The sequence below is a fragment of the Phaseolus vulgaris genome, chromosome 4 (assembly GCF_051622355.1).
Source record: "Phaseolus vulgaris cultivar YP4 chromosome 4, ASM5162235v1, whole genome shotgun sequence".
Lineage (NCBI taxonomy): Eukaryota > Viridiplantae > Streptophyta > Magnoliopsida > Fabales > Fabaceae > Phaseolus > Phaseolus vulgaris.
This window is the reverse complement of record NC_143501.1, coordinates 6,373,126-6,397,449: the sequence shown is the minus strand read 5'-3', so window position 1 is coordinate 6,397,449 and position 24,324 is coordinate 6,373,126. Positions and strand designations below refer to the sequence as shown.

General features: G+C 37.0%; 1 pseudogene; it reads left to right on the top strand.

The window, feature by feature from the left end:
- The first annotated feature begins 14,532 nt into the window (after positions 1-14,532).
- On the top strand, positions 14,533-17,250 carry LOC137836756 (protein FAR1-RELATED SEQUENCE 6-like; annotated as a pseudogene).
- The last annotated feature ends 7,074 nt before the right edge of the window (positions 17,251-24,324 follow it).

Sequence of the window (24,324 nt, the reverse complement as noted above, 5' to 3'; positions counted from 1 at the left end):
AAATTTTTTTGAAAATATCATTAAACCTTTGTTGCCCCAATTTATTTATTGGTGTCTTGAAAAGCCTTACGTCATTGATGTTACAAGCCTTCCTGTTAGAGTGAAGATTCCACCATGTACCTTTCTAAATTAGTTTTAAATTATTCTGTTCTTTGGTTCTTAAATTGTAAATGTGTTGAAATAGTTATTTAGTTTTAAAATTTGCAACTATGTTGAAATTGCTATTTGGTTCCTAAATTTGCAATGGATGGGTGTGTGAGACACTAATGTAACAAACAACTATAGGGCAATATTCTTTTATGTTAGTTATTGATGAAATTGTGGGACAATATTGTTTTATGTTCTCTCTAAATCCCTTTGTAGTTGCTAATGATGTGCCGCCAGGTGGTGATGGAAAAGGCTTGGTTAAATGAAAATCTGATTGCTCCCATTTGTAAGTGTATGTTGCCCTATTTGATGAGCTGAAGAGAAGTGCCAATTGATGCCACTTTTGTGATCATACTGCTTAGTAATTGCTTGGAATTAAATTGTAGTTTATAGTAATTCTGATCCTTAACTCTTCTTCCAATATTTAAAATTGATTACTTGCATTCTGTAATGTCCTCCAGACAATCTTTTTCAAATAATTTCTTACTAGTGAGATTCAAATAGAGATATGATTCCCCTTTGTATGGAGAAAACTTTATTAGAAGTGTATGTTGGTTTGGTTCTGAACAGGAAACATTCACACAAATTATTTTTTGTTAATTTTAAATCAACGAAGATTAAATAGGTTTGGGGTATCATATATATATATATATATATAGCTTTATATTATTGTTTTTAATTTTTTTAACACTGTGACTTCAACTGTGTCTATTTTACATTATTGAAAAAAATATCAAAAGTGAGAGAATATGAACAGCGTCATATTTACCCAGCAAGATAAAAATATAGTATAAGACCACAACTGAAATAAGTACGAGTAAGCTGTTGGTAGTCCTTGAGATTATTTAGGTTGAGCAGTTTAATCCCTATGATTTCAAAAGCCTTGTATTATTAGACACTGTAATTATGCTTCACTGCCCAATCCTCATGGGCCTTTCTTTGAAGGACCACCACTGCCACCAAAAAATATTCAAAACTGTTTGCATAGACCCAAATCTGCATGTAGAATAAAAAACTTATTTATTAATAGAACTGCACATATATTTAAGAATTGAGGTATTAGTAGAACTGCACAACAATTCATGTTGCTCTAAATTAACTGAATGTTCTATTATTGAAGCATAAGCATACTGATGTTATAAGAGTGTATGTTGGTTTCGTTCTCAATAGGAAACATTCACAAAATTGTTTGAGGATATAATGTCAATTAGCGGATGTTTAGATGAGGAGGTTCTTACGATTGATCGTCATCCTGAGGGTCAAGCTAAGGTTTCTTTGAAATGATGTTTTTTGTTTTTAAGTAGACATGACAATTACATTTATTTATCTTTAATTTTAATTATTATAGTGTATTTGTATTTGATTTTGATATACAGGTGTTTAGGCATAATTGCAGGTCAAAGCGTTTGGCTGTTGTGAACATGGTTATAACTTTGCAACAAAAGAGTATTATAGAGTCCACCCCATTTGGATGGCTTTTGTTTGTTCGTGAGGACATCAAATTGAGCCGTGGACTTTTAAGTAAGTTATGTAGTTCTTGGGTGGAGAGGAAGCAAAGTTTTTCAATTCAGTATCAATTTGTGTCGTTTAGTTTGGTAGATGTGTGTTTAGGTGTAGGTCTTAGAGTAGGTGGTAGAAAAATTGATTTAAGGAAAAGTAGTATTATATCTCACATAAGGAGTTTTTTTGAAGAAGGTCATGTAACTGTGGAAATGATATATTCTGTTATTTTGAAACTTGGGAATGATATTTCCTCAGAGGACTTTTGTAAGTTGTATGTCTTGTTAGGTTTGTTGGAGTTTATTCTCCCTACTAGATTGGGTTTAGTTCATGATGGGTTGTTTAACCTTGTTGATGATTTAGACAAACTTGATATGTATAATTGGGGGGGTTTAGTGTATGAGATTTTGGTTGATAGTTTGTGTTCAGCTTCAAAATGGATTACGTGGGGAAATATGTCGTATATCCATGTGGATGGTTGCGTTTACCTCTTGCAGGTAAAATGAAACATTTTTGTTATGGTAAATGTTTGTAATAATTGTGCATCTGTGTTGACCTTTTAATAAATGCTTTTTTTGTATTCATTGTTCAGATATGGGCGATGGAACATTTGTTCTCTTATAAGCGTCAAGTACCTACTAGTGGGAATAAATATCCCCGTATCATGCATTGGATGAATGTTAGAGTTGGTGACCATGAACTTGAACGTGGTCTGCGTAAGAATAAGGTATGTTTTTTTTTTGTAATTTGTATTACCTTAATGTTGTTTTGAATGTAGATAATTATTTTTGGAATTATATATGTCAACAAACAGGTTGTTGTTGAGTTATGTGCTTCCAATGAAGAACTTTGCAGTAAATTTGTTAAAGAAGCTTTTGACCAAATTGGGTGTCGAATTACGAAGAAGAAACCAACAAAGGATGAAGTCCGTGCAATGAGGGTGAAAGTTCTTCAACTGATGCGGAAATCTGAGGAGCAGGAATTATTAATCACAAGTATGGAGAAAGAGGTTAATGACATAGTTGAGTTAATTGCAAGGAGAAATTGTCTTCGTCGTGATACTCAGTCAGAAGTAGTTGAAGTTGAACCTCTTGCAATGGATTGCACATACTTGAAAAAGGCAGAAAGCAGTCATGAAGATGTAGATGAAGTAGAACCAAATGAAGAATTCAACAGTCATGAAGATGTACATGAAGATAAACAATTACATGTAGATGAAGTCCAACCAAATGAAGAAGTCAACATGTTTCCTAAAATGAACGGTGAACCGAGGAAACGTTTCAAGAGTGTTGTTTTGAAAACACCTTGGACCACATATTCAAGGAGGAAGCCAAAAAACCCCAAAAAATGATGCTTCATTAATGGATATGTTTTTAGGTGCTTTTTGTTTTTAAGTTAGTGGATGTATGCTTTGCTGACATTGTTGAAACCATTGTAATTTGTAGTATTGCACCAATAATTTTGTTCAGGAGTAATTATTGTGGAAACTCTAAATGTGTAAGTGGATTAATTTTGTTATTCATTAACAGTATTGTTATTGATTAATTTTGTAGTATTGTTTTTATTAATGAACTTTGTACTGAATGGTGAATTATATTGTGAACCCTGTTCGCATCCAAAAAATCCAAAACTAATCACTCAGTTGCAGAATTAAGTGATTGTGAAAAAAGTACAACATAGGTCCCCAATTAAAATAAAAGGTGATGGAGATCAAGCTCAAGAGGACATGAAGGCCAATCAACAAGATCAAGAAGAGGTGGAGGCACAAATGGAGGACGCCCATGGAGGTCAAAGTCCACCTCAAAGGATTACAAGAAGCTTGTTCAAAGCTTTGGGAGCTAGAGGACATTTATTTTCTCTTTTTGTAATTTCTTTAGTTGAAGGTGCTTAGAGGGAAACATTAGAAACCTCTTTTGTTTTAGCATCTTTTAGGCTTTAGTTAGGAGCTTTAGGAGGGGGGTGTATTAGTAGATAGGTGTAGGTGTAGTTTTTGGGAGGTGTCATAGTAGAAAAAGGTCACACCTCCCATGTGACTTGTTTTTGGTGGGAATTTCAAATGAGTTTATTTGAAATTTCCCACCTATTTTTTCAGCACCTTAGGCTATAAATAGAGGTGCTTCTTTTGTAAAATTCAGATTGGAATTAATCTAAGAAAACTCTACTCAAATTTTGAGTGAACTTTGGAGAGCTTTGAGCCTTCTTCTCTAGTCTTATCTTGATGGATCATTGGAGTCCTCAAGTGGCGGCATCACTCTCATCTAGGAGCATTCCACACTTCTAGTGGCGAGATCATCCAACATTCTTCCATCTTCATGAGCACTCTCTTCTCCTTCCTTTCTTCTCTTTCTATTGTTTTTGTTAGCTTGTGTTCTTGAGTTTTAGTTTGGTGTTCTTGCTGTTTTTTTATGAGTTTTGGTTCGGCAGTTTTATATTTCAGTCCATTCATCTTGTTCCTTTGCTTTTCTTACTCTTTTGTTCGGTTCAATTTGACTAAAATTGGTTCATCCAAATGAGTTTGGGATTTGGTACTAGTTTTTGGTGAGTTCTTGTCTTAGAACAATGATCCAACTCTAAGAAAAGTGCCTCTATAATGTCCAACTCAAGGTGATTCCTAAGAAGGTCAAGAACCTTTCTCTTCTAAGCTAGTGGAATCACATCATGTGGTATCATGAGTCTTAGGTTCTTCTTGTTTAATTGTTGAGTTGTGTGCACTTTATTTTCAAGAGCTCTTTAATTTTCTTGCAATTTAAGTTTCTGTTTTAGGAATTAATTGAGTTTTCTTGTTGTTTTTTTTTTTCTTTTATACCAAGTGTTTGTGAAAAGGTTTATGGCACTCATTCTTCTTATGAGTATGGTTGCTCTTTTGGAATGGCATTATCCTTCCTAGAGTTTACCTTAAGCTTCCTTTCACTTGTTGTTAAAATTTGTGTTGTGTCTTTTAATTTTGTAATCATATCAAGTTTTGTCTTAGTCATGTTATTCCATAATTGTCATTACTTCTAGTAGTACTTTTATTGCTTTGATTGTTTCTTGCTTTGGTGTCATATAATTTTCTGAATTGATATTGATCCTTTGTGCATTTTCTTTTTAGAATTGAGTTCATACTTGTATTCTAGACCTATACAAGTTCCAATACATCATTTTCTATTATGTCTTTGCTAGTTCATCATCCTGTTTTTTTATTCCTATTAGGATTCCTCTGTTTCTGAAAAAAGTGCTTACTGTTTTTCCTTATTGCAATTGATTTACTCACTGGAAAATTCTGAAATTCTGGATTTGTGATATTCAAAGTGTTAGAAAAGAATAGGAAAAAGAATCATTCAAAAATTCAAATTACACAAAAAATGATAAATAAAATAAAAAAAGTGTACAATTCTGCCGAAAAGAATACGGTAATCTGGCAGCGATTTTTAAAAATTTATTTCTCTCAATTGGCTTACTGTTTTTACTTCGTTCCAGTGCCATTATTGAGTTAACATCTTGAAGTTTCTATGGTTTAAATTTCATAATCCAGTTCGCTCTACATCATTCCAGTTAAATCAGTGAAAATCAAGCACAGTTTGCATTAAAAAAAATTTCCAGTAGCTAAGTTTTTGTTTTCTTCATCTACTCTAGTGCTTTTCCTTAAGTATTCTTTTGTGTGCCTACTTTTCTCATTGAGTTCTTTATTTTCTTGATTGTCTTTCATTCTTACTCTTTGAGTTGTTCTCACATATAGTTTTCCTTTTGCAATTACCTTTCTTTGCTTATACTTTTTCTTGTTTGTCTTTATTGTTTCATTGGTTTTGTGGTGGTTGCTTTTGAGATTGGTGTGCTTGCTTTGACATCTTTCATTTGAGGATTCCAAGGCCTCAAGATCAGATTGGTGCAAGAACATTATTTCTTTGAGAGTGACCTCTTTTTCTACCTCATTTCACTTCGGCAGTTTCAATTGCAAAGCTCACTGTTTTTGCTAATTTTTTAACTTGTTTGCTGTTTTGTGTGTTTGCTGTTTTTAATTACAAATGGCTGGATTTTCAAGTGATGCATCCTACAAGCAGAATTCTCCTTCCAAAGCTTCAATTCTTGGTGAATTACATGAAGCTCAAAGAACAATTAGACAGTTGGAGGAGAAAATGCAAAAGATGGAGGTCCAACAAGCTAGACCATCTCCTTCTATCCATGATGGAAATCATTCTCATAGACCATCTTCAAGAGCTTCTTCAAATGATGTTGGCCGTGAAGATGAGCATAGGAGAAGGAGACCTCCACCCCAAGTCCATGGACAAAGACATCATCACCAAGGGGAAAGAATTCACTACGGCAATGGCTTCTATCATGATGCAAAGTCCAAGCTTTCTTCGGTCAAGTTACCTTGTTTTAATGGTTCTAGTGATCCAAATGTATATTTAGATTGGGAGGTTAAGTGTGAACAAATTTTTGAGATCCATGAGATCCAAGATGAGCATAAGCTCAAGCTAGCCACCCTAGAGTTTAGTGATTATGCCATGAAATGGTGGCATGAAATTGTAAAGGACATTATCTATCACAAGGGTCCTCCCGTGGACTCTTGGAACTCTTTAAAGGATCACATGCGCGCTAGGTTTGTGCCCCCACATTTTAGGAAAGACCTCATGTTGAGACTCCAACGGTTTCAACAAGGCACGCTAAATGTGGATGAATATTATAAGGAGCTTGAGACGCTTGTGCTTAAAATTGAATTAGAAGAAAGTGAAGAAGCCATGGTTGCTAGGTTTGTGAGTGGTCTTAGGAAGGATATTCAAGACATTGTTGAGTTACAAGAGTATTCATCATTGGGCTCTTTAGTTCATCTTGCAATGAAGGTGGAAGCCCAACTTGCAAAGAAAAACTCTTTTAAAAATGCTTCCAATGATGGATACTACTCCAAGTCTTGGAGAAACAAAACTTCTTTTTCTAAGCATCCTTCCAAAGATTCTTCTTTCAAACCCAAGGAATCTAAGCCATCAACTTCTAGACCTAAGTCTCCCACTAGAACATCTAATACTAAATGCTTTAAATGTATGGGTTATGGTCATATTGCTGCAAATTGTCCTTCCAAACGAAGTATGTACATGCATGAGGGCATTGTAGTTAGTGAGCATGATTCGGATTCTCCTAAGCATTCATTGCATTCTCATGCATCTAGTGAGGAAGAGAGCGAATGTCCACTTGAAGGGGACTTGTTAGTAGTGAGAAGACTTCTTGGACAAGTTTCACAACCTTTTGATGAAAGTCAAAGGGAAAATATTTTCCATACAAGATGTCTTATTCAAAACAACATTTGTTCCTTGATAGTGGATGGGGGTAGTTGTGCAAATGTGGCTAGTACAAGAGTAGTAGATAAGCTTGGATTGCCTACTATCTCTCATACAAAGCCCTACAAATTACAATGGCTTAGTGAAGTAGGAGAAATAATTGTTAATAAACAAGTCCTCATCCATTTCTCCATTGGAAAATACAAAGATGAGGTATTATGTGATGTTGTGCCCATGGAAGCCACTCATGTTCTTTTGGGAAGGCCTTGGCAATTTGATAGAAAAGTTTTACATGATGGCTTTACCAACAAACTATCTTTTGAATTCCATGGTCACAAGGTTACTTTAAAATCTCTCTCTCCAAGAGAAGTTCATGAGGACCAAGTTATTATGAAGAAAAAGAGGGAGAGTGAAAAAGATAAAAAAGATAAAAAAGATAAGAGTTCTAAGCCTACACTCCTTGTGTCTAGGCGTGACATTGAAAGGGAAATAGTGGCTCATCATCCTCTTTTCTTAGCCATCCCTAGAACTCTTAGAGTAGAATCACTTGTTGATAGTTCTCATTGCTTGGAAAATTTGGTAGAAGAGTTCCAAGATGTGTTTCAAGATCCTCCAAATGGACTTCCACCTTTGAGAGGGATTGAGCACCAAATTGATTTGATACCGGGCTCTTCTTTACCAAATCGTCCAGCATATAGGACCAATCCAAGTGAAACCAAGGAAATTCGCCAACAAGTTGAGGCTTTGATTGAGAAAGGGTGGGTGCAAGATAGCATGAGTCCTTGTGCTATGCCTATCATCTTAGTGCCAAAAAAGGATGGCACATGGCGAATGTGTTCGGATTGTAGGGCCATAAATAACATAACCATTAAGTATAGGCATCCCATACCTAGACTAGATGATTTGTTGGATGAATTACATGGTTCTAAAATCTTTTCAAAGATTGATCTTAAAAGCGGCTACAATCAAATCCGTATCAAACCGGGTGATGAATGGAAGACGGCTTTTAAGACCAACTTTGGTTTATATGAGTGGTTAGTTATGCCTTTTGGTTTAACTAATGCACCAAGTACCTTCATGCGCCTCATGCATCATGTTCTTAGACCTTTCATTGGTAAGTTTGTTGTGGTTTACTTTGATGACATTCTCATTTATAGCTTATCTTTGAATGACCATAGGTTGCATGTTAGGCAAGTTTTGGAAACCCTTAGGAAGGAACATTTGTATGCTAACCTTGCTAAATGTATGTTTGCTCTTGATCATATAGAATTCCTAGGGTTTGTTGTGAGTTGTAAAGGGGTCCATGTGGACAAAACAAAGGTGGTGGCCATTCAAAATTGGCCTACACCGAAATCTTTGAATGAGGTCTGAAGTTTTCATGGGCTTGCTTCTTTCTATAGAAGATTTGTCCCAAACTTTGGTACCATTGCCGCACCACTCAATGACATAGTGAAAAAGGATGTGGTCTTTCATTGGGGAGAAGCACAACAAAATGCTTTTGATACTTTGAAAGAAAAATTGACTAATGCTCCCATCTTGGCCCTTCCTAATTTCACTAAGACATTTGAGATTGAGTGTGATGCTTCAAGCATAGGTATTGGGGCTGTTCTCCTTCAAGAGGGCCACCCCATAGCCTATTTTAGTGAGAAATTGAAGGGAAGTCATCTCAACTATTCCACCTATGATAAGGAATTATATGCACTTGTTAGGGCTTTGTTTACTTGGCAACACTATCTTTTTCCCAAAGAGTTTGTGATACATAGTGATCATGAATCTCTTAAATATTTGAAAAGCCAAAACAAACTTAACAAGAGGCATGCTAAGTGGGTGGAATTCATTGAGCAATTTCCTTATGTGATCAAACACAAGCAAGGCAAAATAAATATTGTGGCGGATGCTCTTTCTAGAAGATACACCTTGCTAAATCTTTTAACCTCTCAATATCTTGGTTTTGATCACATTAAGGAACTTTATCATGATGACCTTGATTTTTCTCCCATCTATCAAGAGTGTCTTAAAGGAGGACACAAAGACTTTTTTATTCAAGATGACTTTCTTTTTAAAGGAAAACGTCTTTGTGTTCCCCAAAGCTCTATTAGATTATCTCTTGTTAGAGAAGCTCATGAGAGGGGTTTAATGGGACATTTTGGGGTTGCTAAAACTTTGGATGTGTTGCATGAACATTTCTTTTGGCCACATATGCATAAACATGTTCATAGTTTGTGTGATAAATGCATAGATTGCCGCAAAGCTAAGTCTAAAATGCATCCCCACTTACATCAAAACCCCAGAATTTGAGGTAGTCTTTCACCAATGAATGGCCTGAACCTCCAATGAGGTCCCTGGACTCCCATCTAAACCCTCTTTGCAGAAAAAAAATCCAAAACTAATCACCCAGTTGCAGGATTAAATTACTGTGCAAAAAGTACAACATAGGTCCCCAGTTAAAATGAAAGGGGTCCCCACTTACATAAAAACACCAGAATTTGAGGTAGTCTTTCACCAATGAATGGCCTGAACCTCCAATGAGGTCCCTGGACTCCCATCTCAACCCTCTTTGCAGACAAAAAATCCAAAACTAATCACTCAGTTGCAGGATTAAGTGACTGTGCAAAAAGTACAACATAGGTCCCCAGTTAAAATAAAAGGGGTCCCCACTTACATCAAAACACAAGAATTTGAGGTAGTCTTTCACCAATGAATGGCCTGAACCTCCAATGAGGTCCCTGGACTCCCATCTCAACCCTCTTTGCAGACAAAAAATCCAAAACTAATCACCCAGTTGCAGGATTAAATTACTGTGCAAAAAGTACAACATAGGTCCCCAGTTAAAATAAAAGGGGTCCCCACTTACATCAAAACACCAGAATTTGAGGTAGTCTTTCACCAATGAATGGCCTGAACCTCCAATGAGGTCTCTGGACTCCCATCTCAACCCTCTTTGCAGACAAAAAATCCAAAACTAATCACTCAGTTGCAGGATTAAGTGACTGTGCAAAAAGTACAACATAGGTCCCCAGTTAAAATGAAAGGGGTCCCTACTTACATCAAAACACAAGAATTTGAGGTAGTCTTTCACCAATGAATGGCCTGAACCTCCAAAGAGGTCCCTGGACTCCCATCTCAACCCTCTTTCCAGCCAAAAAATCCAAAACTAATCACTTAGTTGCAGGATTAAGTGACTGTGCAAAAAGTACAACATAGGTCCCCAGTTAAAATAAAAGGGGTCCCCACTTACATCAAAACACAAGAATTTGAGGTAGTCTTTCACCAATGAATGGCCTTAACCTCCAATGAGGTCCCTGGACTCCCATCCCAACCCTCTTTGCAGCCAAAAAATCCAAAACTAATCACTCAATTGCAGGATTAAGTGACTGTGCAAAAAGTACAACATAGGTCCCCAGTTAAAATGAAAGGGGTCCCTACTTACATCAAAACACAAGAATTTGAGGTAGCCTTTCACCAATGAATGGCCTAAACCTCCAATGAGGTCCCTGGACTCCCATCTCAACCCTCTTTCCAGCCAAAAAATCCAAAACTAATCACTCAGTTGCAGGATTAAGTGACTGTGCAAAAAGTACAACATAGGTCCCCAGTTAAAATAAAAGGGGTCCCCACTTACATCAAAACACAAGAATTTGAGGTAGTCTTTTACCAATGAATGGCCTGAACCTCCAATGAGGTCCCTGGACTCCCATCTCAACCCTCTTTGCAGACAAAAAATCCAAAACTAATCACTCAGTTGCAGGATTAAGTGACTTTGCAAAAAGTACAACATAGGTCCCCAGTTAAAATAAAAGGGGTCCCCACTTACATCAAAACACCAGAATTTGAGGTAGCCTTTCACCAATGAATGGCCTGAACCTCCAATGAGGTCCCTGGACTCCCATCTCAACCCTCTTTGCAGACAAAAAATCCAAAACTAATCACCCAGTTGCAGGATTAAATTACTGTGCAAAAAGTACAACATAGGTCCCCAGTTAAAATGAAAGGGGTCCCCATTTACATAAAAACAGCAAAAAAACTGAGATGTTAATAATCGTCATTTAACATTATTTGACGTCACATACATGTTCGAGCTACATAATATTCAAGATTGTCTAATTCCTTATTTTTTGATGGCCTTGAATGATAACTCCATCTTTTCTGCATCTGAAAATTGATGAGGAAGTCAAATGTTAGACAATATACATGGGCAACTTTCATTATAGTTTTTAAAGTGTTGTTCATTTCTTGTATTGTACCTAGAGTCGTGGGTGGAAGTCTTACTACTGGATGACAAGCACGAACTAAGTCGTCAGTGGGTGGACATATGTCAAAATTGAAAACCTACATGAATGACAATTTAATTTCAAGCATGTAATGTAATGTAAAGAAGACGATTATTATTTTAACCTGCACAGTTGTATTACATTTATGTTGTTTGACTACATACCTTGACAATGTTGTTAAGAGTGATATTAAGGTAGAAGTTCCTTCGATTTGGAGTGAAAATGCCCACCTAAAAAACACACAAAAATACTTGTATGAATGACATAACATATGGAATTGTAAAAGAAAAGTTTGTTTTTCGTGCGTTAATACATTCTTTAAGACTAAGACAGAGCCAACTTCAATTAGAGAACCAAATTCTTCATTCTTTAAAACCTTCCCATGAACACTTGCACTTGCAGTCCCCGTCGGATCCTGTAAAGCAAGAAATTTAATATACAACTTCTTCTGCAAAATGTAAGAAAGATTACATAATAGGTATATTACCTTAATTGTTATTAACATGTCTCCTAGACCATTGTGCTTGCATGATTTGATTAGGCAACTTAAGAGTGGGAAAACATCTAATTCTTTCAAACTTCCCAGGAATGATCTCTGTTCAGAACCACGTCCTTCAATTTCTCCTTCGCAATAAAATGAAAACATCATTAGATATAAACTTTTGTTGTTCCATTCTAAAAAACGTGATTGAGTATTACCTTGGAATTGAAGGAATTTTTCTGCCCATTTCCATTGGTTGGATGTAAAATCACGGTCATAAGTTTGTTGACCTATACGGTTTATAAATTCTTGAGTGTTTACTGGCTGCTCAGAGTTCCGATTAAGAATCATGGCTTGCACATTACCAGCTGGTCCCGGAATGACATTGGTAGTAGAGTTGCAACGTCGTACATAACTACCAATGTCATTGTCGTCGATATCAAGCCCTTCCCATGACTCCATTTGGAATGGATGTATAGTTCAACAAATTCATCCTATCGCATGCCATATATAGATGAACGTTGGGCACATGTTATTGAAGGAAGGAAAATGGACGAAAATGGAAGAATTTGTTTTTTTTAAATATTTTTTAAGGTGAGGTGCAGTTTAGGTGTGGTGCGGTTTAGGTGAGGTGCCATATAAAGATGAACGTTTGGCACATGTTCACGTTTCAAGCAAGGAAAAGGGATTTCTGTGAAAAAACAAATGTATTGTCTAATTAATAACATATCATAAATGCAACAATAATTTGTTTTTTTTAAATATTTTTTAAGGTGAGGTGCAGTTTAGGTGTGGTGCAGTTTAGGTGAGTGTCATATAAAGATGAACGTTGGGCACATGTTCACGTTTCAAGCAAGGAAAAAGCAAATGTCTTGTCTAATTAATAACATAGCATAAATGCAACAATAATTTTATTTAAAATATCTTTTAAGGTGAGGTGCAGTACGGTACTCTTCTTAAAATGGCAATAAATGCTGAATTTGCCATGAATGTTACGTGCAAGGATAGTTTTGCTCCAACTTTAACTTTACTTTTTTGCAGGTGGGGTTCATTCCTCAATGCCACAAATGCTGATTTTTCCATTCACACATTAAAGAGAAAGTGTGTGCCCTTCCTCAAAGTCCAACACCCCGTCCAGCACCACGTCCAGCATCCCGTCCAACACTATCAGCATTCATTGATAGCAACAGTTCTTCTTCATTGTTCTTCATTGCATTAACTACAAATTCAAGAGCAGATAACGTCCAGCACTGTCAGCATTCATTGATAGCAACAGTTCTTCTTCATTGTTCTTCACTGTATTAACTACAAATTCAAGAGCAGATAACGTCCAGCACTGTCAGCATTCATTGATGTTCCGTCCGGTTGACCGGGACGTCTTCGTGCACGACCTCAACCGTCAGCTGGGGTCTCCTTCCCGCTGGTTGCCCGTGGATTCCTGCAAAAAAGGGGACAAAGAGGCGTCCTAGCGGCCGTGTGCACTCCGACGCTCAAGTCAGCCAGCAAGAAACACCAAAAAACTGTCCACCCACGTATCTGAGCACCGCGTGTGGCACTCTGAAGGTGGTAAAAGAACTGTGTATATGTGTGTGTGTTGTCTCCTTCAGGCAAAAAAATTCTCCAGTCACCTGTACGTAATCTTAAAGCACGGGCAAGCAACCAGAGAGTTTCTCGTAAATTTGCCAAAGGTTCCAACCCTTTTTCCGACATTCCCAGCGCTATTTAAACTGCCCCAGCATTTAAAGCGCCTTAAAGCGCTTTTAATCTCAAACGTAACGCACTCATTAAAGCGCTTAATTACGAAACGTAGCGCATTTAAGACGTTGAAACGCTCGGGAGCCCTAATAGTACCTGAATGCTCGAAAGGGAAACTGTATTGAATATCTTTAATTACCTGGCACCTGACTAGAGGGTGTTTCTATTCTGTCATGGCTGTCGTACACGTGGAGGGCCTCACGACGCCATGACCCCATCTGGGGGCGTTTCTGCCCACCTGGGGACGTCTCTACGTGTGAGCCCTCCTGCTTAGGAGTGCTACTGCGCTAGGGGTGGCTTTTTGGGTGCCAACTCATGCCCCCAAGTATCTAGCCACTTACTCTGAGAGCGTATCTGCCTTCCTCTCGCACCCTGCACCCGGTTATCCTGGGCGTGACCTTCCTCTTGGGTCGTATCTGTCCCGAAGGCGTCTCTGGGGCGGCAGGGGTACTTCACGAGTCAGGCTGCCCTTCACTGGTACTATCACTATGGCCTTGAAGCCACCTTTTTCCTTCTCTTTATCACTTTCCCGAGATATCGGGTCCTGAGGCTTTCCCACGGCGTCGCTCCCTCCATGGTCTTTCCTACCCATGGGTATCGGGGAACCATACTGTGATTGCCTTACTTTTACACTGTTTGATCTGGCTACGCCCTGGTTGGGCGACGCCTCCACCCAGGCGACGCCTTGTCCTATCTTGGCGACGCTTCCTCTTGGCGTCTCTACACCTGGGCGACACCTTGAGTTGACTTTGACTTTCCAGTCGTTGACTTTGACTTAGTCAACGCCCTAATACGGGACGGTACAATTGATAACAACAGTTCTTCTTCATTTCATTAACTACAAATTCAAGAGCAGATAACGTCCAACACTGTCAGCATCCATTGAAGGTTCTGTTGGTGAAGGTACTCTTGCATTCAATACATAGCTTATTTGTAACTTTGTGCAAATTGTTAAATAATGCATAAAAGTAGTCATAGTTCTTTAATAATGTAGTAGATTTATTTTGTTCATTGTTTGAAATTTTTAAGTTAAGTTATATAAAGAAAATTGTATACATATGCATTCATGTTTTTTTTCAATGTCAGTTAAGCTAAGCATTGTACACACAACAGGTTTAAGGTAATGGCAGATTTGTCACTTGATGACATTCTGTTCTTTGAAGAATCTCAGCATTCGAATCATTTAGCTGGAAATGATTATGTGGCAAATATACTTCCTGATACAGATTCCCAGATCAATATTGATGAGTCCGTTCCAAATGTAGTTGATGAATCAGCTCCTACAGTTGGAATGTGTTTTGACACTGCAGATGCCGTGAAAAGTTATTACCGACAATATGGCATTAAAAAGGGTTTTGCAATTAGAACTCGAAGTTCGAAAAAAGGACCTGACAAGGAATTAAGGTACTTCATCTTGGTATGTGCTAGGGCGGGAAATTACATGTCTGCGATTCCACCAGAATTAAGCACTCACCCTACTCAGACGGTTGAATGTCCGGCTCGTATAACTGTTGGAATAAAATAAGGCAAGTGGTATATTATGTCGGTACACGAGGAACACTCACATCAATTGAGCCCGACGAATTCTAGATTGTTTCACGGTAATAGGAAAATATCTTTGCAGACAAAAAGAGTGTTGGATATTAATGACGATGCTGGGGTTCGTATAAATAAGACTTTTAGGTCTTTTGTGTCTGCTGCTGGTGGTTACGAGAATCTCGACTTTGTTGAACGAGATGTGCGTAATTATGTTGCCCAAAGTAGGAGAGCATTGGGGAAGGAAGGTGATGGAAAAGCTCTCTTAAATCATTTCTGTCGCATGAGGGAATTGAATCCATAATTTTATTTTGACATTCATTTGGGCGATGATAACCGCATACGACATGTATTTTGGGCTGATGCTAGAAGCAGAGCAGCATGGGATAGTTTTGGAGACATTTTATGTTTCGATACCACATACCTAACAAATAAGTATGATATGCCGTTTGCACCTTTTGTTGGTGTAAATCATCACGGTCAATCAATATTGTTGGGATGTGGACTCCTATCTTCTGAGGACACTGATGCTTTTGTGTGGCTTTTTCAAAGTTGGTTGCGTTGCATGTCAAACAGACCCCCTGTAGGCATTGTGACCGATCAATGTAGGGCAATGAAAATTGCAGTTGAAGTTGTGTTCCCAAATGCACGTCATAGGTGGTGTCTTTGGCACATTATGAAAAAAATACCAGAAAAACTTCAAGGATATAGTCAGTACAAGGAAATGAAACGTGGAATGAAGACAGTAGTCTATAAGTCCACAAGTGTTGATGATTTCTTGTCTTCGTGGGCAAATTTGATAAGTACGTTTAACTTAAGTACAAACGATTGACTTAGTACATTATTTGAAGAACGACATCGTTGGGTTCCTTGTTATCTAAAATCATTTTTTTGGGCCGGAATGTCAACAACGCAAAGGAGTGAAAGCATGAATGCTTTTTTTGACGGGTACATTAATTCAAGCACAAGTCTCCAACAATTTGTGCAACAGTATGAGAACGCTCTGCAACATAAGGCCGAATTAGAGTGTGAAGCGGATTTTGCTTCTCTTAACACCATAATTCCCTGCACATCTCAATTAGGCATTGAAAGACAGTTCCAATCGGAATACACACATGCAAAATTGAATGAGGTGCAAGGGGAGTTTAGAGGAAAAATGAATTGTGTTGTTACTAATGCCTATATTGAGGGTGATGCATGTCGTTTCACTGTTGTAGAGGAGTCTTTCCAAAATGGTAAACCTGAACACCGCAATGTAGTAGTTCTTTTTTACCGTGAACAACTACATGTATGTTGCACTTGCTTGTTATTTGAATTTAGGGGAATTTTGTGTCGACACTGCCTTGTTGTCCTTGCTCAAGAAAAAGTGACAAAAGTCCCAAAAAAGTATGTATTGGAAAGGTGGAGTAAAAATCTAAGGCGAAAGCACACGTACATAAGATCATCCTTTGGCACAAAAGACAAGGATCCACAAGTTCAAAGGTATGATGGATTGTGCAAGAAGTTTTATGACATAGCTGAACATGCCAGCGGGGAAATTAATACAACAGAAATCTTGCATAAACAACTTGACAAATTTGTGTTGGAATATGGTCAACGAAGACATGATCAAGATAGGACAAAGCATAACATTTGTGGAGGTCCTGAACAACCAACACCAAGTACTCCTACCACAACAATCAACATCAACGGTGATATCCGTAGCCCTATACTTGTGAAAAGAAAGGGTCGGCCGCGATCAACACGACAAAAATCCAGGTGTGAAAAGGCTCCGAAAAGAAAAAATACATGTACTAGACGTCAACTTCCTAGTCAGCCAACTACGGTTAGTAAAACTATTTCTTTTCATTACCTTTTCATTATTTTGTTTACTTTGATATGTCAAATGTAAATATTATATCTAATTCAAAACTAAATGCCTTAGGGAATTGAGGAAGGAAGTTATGTGGGAGGTGTTCAAGCAAATCTGCCTGATCAAACTGAAGGGAACATGAATACATTCAATGGGATGACTAATGCAATTGCAGGGGTACGTGTCTATTGTATTTGTTGTTGTACTTCTTCACTATTTTTCACGTTTGGAACTTCTTGTTTTGTTTAATTACTACGAAATAAAGTGTAGGTGTCAAGTACGGGGTCTGTTGGCTTTCTTTCATTGTTGAACTCAGTCCAAACTAATTTACCAATATCTCAAGAATCAAATGCATCAGAGTTGTTTAGGTTTGTGACCTTAAACCCAACAAATGTTCTATAGATATCAATTTGTTCATGTAAGTTAAATTCATTATTTGGTTGCAGGTTGTAATGAAGGATCCACAAAACTTTTTGCACACAAGGAAGTGTTTTATATGACATAGAAGAGAACCTTTATCATTTTTGGTGCATCACAACTCCTCACTATTTGAACATCGTACATGGGATAAATTCCTATATGTATTGATAATATTTGTTGTACTGCAAAGTTAAGTTACAAATCAATTTCATGTCTTCTTTGTTTCAATATATGGTTATATAAAAACCATTCTTGCACCATTTGGTTGTACCTTGGGTATTGAACAAAATGATAACCATGATGTCTTCAAAATACAATCATTTTAAATTTGTTGCATTGAATTTCGTTAAATTGAATGACAATTAGGTTAGTCATAAAATTATTGTAATCCTCTCCCCTGCATGCATGCAGTTGCAGTGAGAAAAAGCAACATGAAAACCATAACCATGCAGAAAGTAATTCATGGGTCCCCACTTACAGTATAAGGGTTTCTATGACCACCACATCATGGTAAAACCCACCCAATTAACATCCACACACTGCAAGTATGTCTCACTTACACACAACATTCAATTCTATTTACAGGAATCCAAAAAAATATTTGAAAACAATGACCAAGCAGAAAGTAATTCATGGGTCCCCACTTACAGTACAAGGGTTCCAATGACCACCACATCACAGTAAAACCCACCCAATTAACATTCATACACTGCAACTATGTCTCACTTACACACAACATTCACTTCCATTTACAGGAATCCAAAAATATATTTGAAAACAATGACCAAGCAGAAAGTAATTCATGGGTCCCCACTTATTAACACATGGGTCCCCACTTACAGTACAAGGGTTCCAATGACCACCACATCACGGTAAAACCCACCCAATTAACATTCATACACTGCAACTATGTCTCACTTACACACAACATTCACTTCCATTTACAGGAATCCAAAAAAATATTTGAAAACAATGACCAAGCAGAAAGTAATTCATGGGTCTCCACTTATTAACACATGGGTCCCCACTTACAGTACATGGGTTCCAATGACCACCACATCATGGTAAAACCCACCCAATTAACATTCATACACTGCAACTATGTCTCACTTACACACAACATTCACTTCCATTTACAGGAATCCAAAAATATATTTGAAAACAATGACCAAGCAGAAAGTAATTCATGGGTCCCCACTTATTAACACATGGGTCCCCACTTACAATACAAGGGTTCCAATGACCACCACATCACGGTAAAACCCACCCAATTAACATTCATACACTGCAACTATGTCTCACTTACACACAACATTCACTTCCATTTACAGGAATCCAAAAAAATATTTGAAAACAATGACCAAGAAGAAAGTAATTCATGGGTCCCCACTTATTAACACATGGGTTCCCACTTACAGTACAAGGGTTCCAATGACCACCACATCACGGTAAAACCCACCCAATTAACATTCATACACTGCAACTATGTCTCAGTTACACACAACATTCACTTCCATTTACAGGAATCCAAAAAAAAATTTGAAAACAATGACCAAGCAGAAAGTAATTCATGGGTCTCCACTTATTAACACATGGGTCCCCACTTACAGTACAAGGGTTCCAATGACCACCACATCACGGTAAAACCCACCCAATTAACATTCATACACTGCAACTATGTCTCAGTTACACACAACATTCACTTCCATTTACAGGAATCCAAAAAAATATTTGAAAAGAATGACCAAGCAGAAAGTAATTCATGGGTCCCCACTTATTAACACATGGGTTCCAATGACCACCACATCACGGTAAAACCCACCCAATTAACATTCATACACTGCAACTATGTCTCACTTACACACAACATTCACTTCCATTTACAGAAATCCAAAAAAATATTTGAAAACGATGACCAAGCAGAAAGTAATTCATGGGTCTCCACTTATTAACACATGGGTCCCCACTTACAGTACAAGGGTTCCAATGACCACCACATCACGGTAAAACCCACCCAATTAACATTCATACACTGCAACTATGTCTCAGTTACACACAACATTCACTTCCATTTACAGGAATCCAAAAAAATATTTGAAAACAATGACCAAACAGAAAGTAATTCATGGGTCCCCACTTATTAACACATGGGTCCCCACTTACAGTACAAGGGTTCCAATGACCACCACATCACGGTAAAACCCACCCAATTAACATTCATACACTGCAACTATGTCTCACTTACACACAACATTCACTTCTATTTACAGGAATCGAAAAAAATATTTGAAAACAATGACCATGCACAAAGTTATTATTGGGTCCCCACTTTTTAACACAAGGGTCCCTCTTACACTATAAGGGTTCCAATTAATTTATTAACAAAGACCTTCACATTCATGTGCTCCAGTGACAACTTTCTGCCCAAAATATGATATAAAAAAATTCTTAAATTAAATAACTTAAATGAAATTGAGAATGCTTCCATTCATTAAATAAAAGTATCTACATTGTTCACATCAACTCATAATAAGTAACACTTTTTTTGTTACAATTGAAAGTGTCCAATAAAAATCAAGGGCAATCTACTTCCAAATTTGTCAATACAGCTTTTCGTTGAATTTTAGACTCATGCAGCACCCACGAAGTTAGCATCTCTTGACGAAAGCGTAGGAGCTCCTTCTAAATAATATATCGTGGAATCAGTTTCCAATCACCAAACTATAAATAAAATGTGTTAAGTAATCAAAATAACTCTTACCGTGGTGTAATTGGGAAAGGTATTCCCTTCCAAGTGTTGTGAACCATCCCACAACTCCATATATTTCACAACTAAAATACCACAGTCATAACTGCATACAACCAAAATAAATTTAACCCTAAAGAAGAATTCAAAATATTAACTCCAAACCAAATTAGAGAAAATATCAAATCAAAATAAATATGAATATTATTGTCAATACTAACCTATTCGGTTGTAAGGGAACATTTTCTTTTACCAATGAAATTTGAGGACCACTCTTTCCAGAAAATTCGTCAAGAATTTCAAAAAGGTGTTGTAGACGATCAACCTACAACATGCAATTTAACAACAATGATAAAGAAATCCAAACCAAATATATTCATAAGTATTCAACAACATCCAGGTATTTACCATTGCTTTATCAATCTTGAATCGATCTTGAATTCCATGACCAATGGAGTCCAATACATGCAATTGCCTGGTTCGACAATTGAGTGCGTACAGCCACCAGTGTTCCTTGAACACGGTTGGGAAAAACACCTACAAAACATTGCAAAGTTTAAAGTCACACTCAACATCACCATTCTAACAAACACCAACAAATTTCACAGAAAACATCAATAATATTAACTTACATAATCACAATAAGATATTCCCTGATATGGGAATAAAGCATTCTCATAAAATGACATGTAATCCAAACTGGACCATGAATTTTGTACCCCATTGTTGATCATCTCCTCAATTACACGAGTCTGCAACAACAAACTCTATTATTAGTAATAACAAAAACTTAAAAGAAATCAAAATGAATTTAAATCAACACTAACCGCAAAAAACGGATTGAATGAAAAGCGATTCACCACTCCAAAATGAACAATTTGATTCATATTTAAGAAGCCGGTTACAAATAGCATAACCTACAAACACATTCAACATAACTAAGTAAATATTACAAGTAAATAGAACAACTACTACAATATGTACATTTTTACCATATTGTCAACTCTTGATCGCGGCCTTAATGATTGCAAATCCAGCCTCGTCAACATGTTGTTTTGTATATCCACAATGTCACTACATCAACATTTAACACCAACTCAATAATCAAGCAATAACAACAAATGAAGTAATGCCTACAATTATATGTACTTACCGTTTCATGTCAAACTTGAATGCAAAAAATGTTTTATAAATTTTGGAAATATCCAAACTGCATGAGCTTGGACCAGCACAGCTTGCTCCATGAGAGGTTGGGTTGGCTCCACGCACAAATCCAACTGACCACTCATTTTCTTTAACAAGCATTTGTCGGACCTCTTTAATTTGCTTATCCAAATGATCAATTTTTAATTCGTTATCTGCAACTTTCTTCTCACAAAGTTTGTGCTGGTAAACTAAGTCGTCCCACTCACTTTTACCACCACTACCTTCCCCAACACCCTCATCAGAATCTGCTAAGGCTTCTTTCAAAATTTGGATTCCTTCCTCTTCAGCACTTACTGGCCAATCACATACAATCTGGAAAAACACTTACTTTTGAGTTAATCTAAATTTTCTGCAATAACATGCACCAAAAACTAAACAATTCGCAGATATACCTCAGCAAATAAAAAAACTTTATGTAACCTTCTTCCACGATTATTAACACTCGGCCAATGCAAAAATCGTGGAAAACCAATACACTGGGCACGGTCGCCAACACCCACATGGTGGACCGCCCACACCTATTTCCAAAAATATAATACGTAACTAATTAACAATTAAACAAAATCACTAATAATTTAAGACAACATAATTTTAGAAATTTTAACTAACCTGCAAAACAGCGACACAACCTGCCAAATATATTTCACTAACATTCTTGTCTTCGTAGTAAACTTGGGATGCCCTCGTCAAACTTGTAACTAAGACATTATACACTGCACCTCCCCAATTATATAATTGTAATGCATCTAAATTGTCTAAACACTTAAAAGCAAAAGAAGTAAATGTTCTAGAAGTTCTAGGAACATAAAATACATATAACCCTAGCAATATGTATAACCTAACAAAATCATCAACATTTTTGTTCAAATTTTTATCCTCCAACTTTTTCAAAATTGTTGATAAATTCATTTCCTCCCCTTCTTCAAACAATGTATTCACAACACCTCCCCCATCATTCTCCATTTTCACCTCTTCCCCCACAACCGGCAATCCTAATGCAAAACACACATCAAGAGTTGAAAATGGAACTATACTTTTTCTAATCCTAAATGCTTCCTTATCGGCTGCCCATCTACTTAATAATTCTCTCATGAGGCTGTTAGATATATCCAACACTTTGTCCATTTCAAGCATCCACTTAAATGGAGTTTGTTTAATCCTTTCTTGTTGAAACCTACTAAGTTTACGGTTGACATCAACAATATATTGAGTCAGCACATTGTGCCTAACTCGTACCTGCAACATCAGAACATAAACCAATAACGAAAACTTTATTTATTCAACCATGTCAATTCAAAAAATATTCAACTATTATGAACAAAATGTAAAATTAGTACCTTCATATCAGCTTTTGCATGACGGACAAAATTCTTGGACCGTGAAGTTTCCATTCTCTAAAACTTCAAAAAACCAATGACCACCACATCATGTTAAAACCCACTCAATTAACATTAATACAGTCCAACTATGTGTCACTTACACATAACATTCAGTTCCACTTACAAGAATGCAAAAACAAAATTTAAGACAATAACCATGCACAAAGTTATGCATGGGTCCCCACTTATTAACTCATGGGTCCCCACTTACATTATAAGGGTTCCAATGACCTCCACATCATGCAAAAACCCACCTAATTAACATTGATACCATCCAACTATGTCTAAACTACATACAACAATCAGTTCCACTTACAGAAATGCAAAAACAAAATTGAAGACAATAACCATGCAGAAAGTTATTCATGAGTCCCCACTGATTAACAAATGGGTCCCCACTTACACTATAAGGTTTCCAATGACCACCACATCATGTTAAAATCCACCCAATTAACATTCATACCATCCAACTATGTCTAAACTACACACAACAATCACTTCCAGTTATTGGAATCCAAAAACAAAATTTAAGACAATGACCAAGCAGAAAGTAATTCATGGGTCCCCACTTACACTATAAGGTTTCCAATGACCACCACATCATGTTAAAACCCACCCAATTAACATTCATACCATCCAACTATGTCTAAACTACACACAACAATCACTTCCAGTTCTTGGAATCCAAAAACAAAATTTAAGACAATGACCAAGCAGAAAGTAATTCATGGGTCCCCACTTATTAACACATGGGTCCCCACTTACACTATAAGATTTCCAATGACCACCACATCATGTTAAAACCCACCCAATTAACATTCATACCATCCAACTATGTCTAAACTACACACAACAATCACTTCCAGTTCATGGAATCCAAAAACAAAATTTAAGACAATGACCAAGCAGAAAGTAATTCATGGGTCCCCACTTATTAACACATGGGTCCCCACTTACACTATAAGGTTTCCAATGACCACCACATCATGTTAAAACCCACCCAATTAACATTCATACCATCCAACTATGTCTAAACTACACACAACAATCACTTCCAGTTCTTGGAATCCAAAAACAAAATTTAAGACAATGATCAAGCAGAAAGTAATTCATGGGTCCCCACTTATTAACACATGGGTCCCCACTTACACTATAAGGTTTGCAATGACCACCACATCATGTTAAAACCCGCCCAATTAACATTCATACCATCCAACTATGTCTAAACAACACACAACAATCACTTCCAGTTCTTGGAATCCACAAACAAAATTTAAGACAATGACCAAGCAGAAAGTAATTCATGGGTCCCCACTTATTAACACATGGGTCCCCACTTACACTATAAGGGTTCCAATGACCACCAAATCATGCTAAAACCCACCTAATTAACATTCATACCATCCAACTATGTCTAAACTACACACAACAATCACTTCCAGTTCTTGGAATCCAAAAACAAAATTTAAGACAATGACCAAGCAGAAAGTAATTCATGGGTCCCCACTTATTAACACATGGGTCCCCACTTACACTATAAGGTTTCCAATGACCACCACATCATGTTAAAACCCACCCAATTAACATTCATACCATCCAACTATGTCTAAACTACACACAACAATCACTTCCAGTTCTTGGAATCAAAAAACAAAATTTAAGACAATGACCAAGCAGAAAGTAATTCATGGGTCCCCACTTATTAACACATGGGTCCCCACTTACACTATAAGGGTTCCAATGACCACCAAATCATGCTAAAACCCACCTAATTAG